The sequence below is a fragment of the Parasteatoda tepidariorum genome, chromosome 1 (assembly GCF_043381705.1).
Source record: "Parasteatoda tepidariorum isolate YZ-2023 chromosome 1, CAS_Ptep_4.0, whole genome shotgun sequence".
Lineage (NCBI taxonomy): Eukaryota > Metazoa > Arthropoda > Arachnida > Araneae > Theridiidae > Parasteatoda > Parasteatoda tepidariorum.
The window spans coordinates 95,289,112-95,291,821 of record NC_092204.1 but is presented as its reverse complement, the minus strand read 5'-3'; the positions used below and the strand labels follow the sequence as shown (position 1 = coordinate 95,291,821).

The window sequence follows — 2,710 nt, the reverse complement described above, 5'->3', positions numbered from 1 at the left end:
ATTAATTTGCGACACCCAATGTGTCTGTCTTTTGTTTCATTTTTGATAAGGGTTCCAAAAATATATACTAAGAAAGTTCTTTGTGAAATACCCGGCATAAGAACTTCTAGTTACAAATGCTCAGTATTTTTTTTTTAATTTTTCGAAAACAAATACTATTTTGCTCCGAAAATATGAATATAGAGTTTAGTTTAAGATTAAAAATTTATATATAGCCAGCAAATATATGCAATACAACACATGACCTTTAAATTTTTCTACAATCATCTGAATTTGATCACTGAAAATATAGCATTTTACCAATTAATAATAAGTTTTGAAATGATGACTTTGATTCCAGGTTAATTTTTTTAATCATATTTATTTGACATAAATGCTTTACTGATCGGAGATGAAATATTTAACTTTTTAGAAATTAAATTTTTAATTGAAAAAACAAATTGATATTAAACAAACAAAATATGCATTACGTAAAAAAGTTTTATTCGTCTCTAGTTTATTTAAAAATTGTAATTTAACTTAATTTTTCTTCATCTTTATATGAAATTACTTTTTTACTGATTGAAAATGAGATATTTAAGTTTTTAACAATAAGTTGTTTAATTGAAAAAACGAATTGATATTAAACAAATAAAATGTGCATAGCGTAAAGAAATGTATTTTTTTCTAGTTTATTTAAAATTTTTTATTTAACTTAAAATTTTCTTTATCATTATATGAAATAACTTTTTTTTTTGATTGAAAATGAAAATTTAACTTTTTAGCAATTAATTGTTTAATTGAAAAAAACTAATTCATATTAAACAAATAAAATGTGCATTACGTAAAGAAATTTATTTTTCTCTAGTTTATTTAAAAATTGTAATTTAACTTAAATTTTTCTTTATCATTATGTGAAATAACTTTTTTATTGATTGAAAATGAAATATTTAACTTTTTAACAATTAATTGTTCAATTGAAAAAACTAATTCATATTAAACAAATAAAATGTGCATTACGTAAAGAAATTTATTTTTTTTCCAGTTTATTTAAAAATTGTAATTTAACTTAAATTTTTCTTTATCTTTACGTAAAATAACCTTTTTGCTGATTGAAGATAAATATTTAACTCTTATTAATTAAACATTTTATTAAAAAAGGAATTGATATTAAACAAAAAAAAAGCATTACGTAAAGAAGTTTTATTCTTCTCTAGTTTATTTTTAAATTATATTTCAAATTTAATAATATTTCAATTGAATAATACACATAGCAAAATTTTAATAATTTAAATTTTTATAAATTGACTATTACAAGAGAAAAAATTTATACTTTTTAAGAATTGTAAAACACCAAATTATAATTTATTAAATTTGTGATACTCCTATTTCTGAGGAAAAAAAACAATAATCAGTGGTCTATCCAAGCTTTTTTTATAAAAATTCTTGTTTTCGAGAATTTATGAAAATTCTACTTTTGTAGAATGGTTTATTTTTTTCTTTCAGGGTTCTGTATTTTCTGAGTATTTGAAAATAAAGACCTCTGTTTTAAGAAAAAAACAACACAAAAAGTGCATATTTCAAAGAGACGTAGTTTTAAAAATATGAAACAAAGACGTCGTTTACAACATTTTTCTAAAAAAATAAAAAAATAAATATTAAATAATGAACGAAGGGTCTGTTTTTAAACGCTGAAAAGTTTTGTGAAGGATTCTTTAACAGAATCTAAGTTCAACTGAAATGATTTTCATGTAACAGATATTTATCATCAACTATTTGGAATCTCATTACTTATGGTTTTATATTGCTTAGTATAAAAAACTAGGCCATTTTTAAGCGTTGTTTGGGGGGGGGGGAGAAAGACTTCTTACTTACAAACACTTTCGTTCTCCATAGCTGATGTGAGCTTCAACAGGAATATTTCTTGCAATTTCACAGCATGTACCTTGAACATTTTGAATTGTGTTTTTGTAGCAGTTCAAGTGCTCAACTACCCCTGAAATTTGAATACCTTTTTTATTATTATCATTTAGCAAACAATATAATTTTTCTGACGCATATTAGTTACACTCAAAGACCTCGGAGACTTAAATAAGTAAATTAATTCTAAATTTTTTTTTTGTAACTTGAAGCATTCAACGTATCTCCGTTATTCAGCGAGTTTACCTTCAAATTCTTCATAAGCCGCACTACATAATTTGTTTCTCTTATATCTGATAATTTGAGAAAATTAAAGTCGAAATATAAATAGCCTATTTCAATCTTCTTTTGAATCGAGTAACAATTTACAATTTACACTGAGTATGTTACAAATACAATCACACACACATATATATATATGTATATATACATAAATAAATACAAGAAAACACGAAGAATGTTAAGAAAAACAATAAGTTTCCTTTATTGCGCTTAAGCTGCAAGTAAACAGAACTCATTAGATAAGTTCAAAATGAAGAATAAAACAAAGAAAAATTATAGACATATGAAAAAAAAGGGGGGGGGGACTGAAAAGTAAAAAATAACAAACAACAGTTTATATATATATATATATATAAACTGTTAATAATATATAAAATGAATGAATGAAATTTTATTTAAAAAACCGGAAAAAAAAGGTATAATCTTTTCTTCAGCCCACACGATTATATCCGCAAAACAGAGTGATTTCTGATATTGTATCAATAAAGCCAAAGCAAAATATATTAATACAATAGTGTGAGGAGCACTC

The 2,710-nt window shown here is 23.2% G+C and overlaps 1 long non-coding RNA gene across 1 annotated transcript in view; it reads right to left on the bottom strand.

The window, feature by feature from the left end:
• Positions 1-1,855: 1,855 nt before the first annotated feature.
• Positions 1,856-2,710, bottom strand: part of LOC139427013 (uncharacterized) — a 17,723-nt gene continuing 16,868 nt past the window's right edge. Inside the window, exon 3 of the long non-coding RNA XR_011638132.1 lies at positions 1,856-1,975. This is a non-coding gene — a long non-coding RNA (uncharacterized lncRNA). The remainder of the gene's footprint in view (positions 1,976-2,710) is intronic.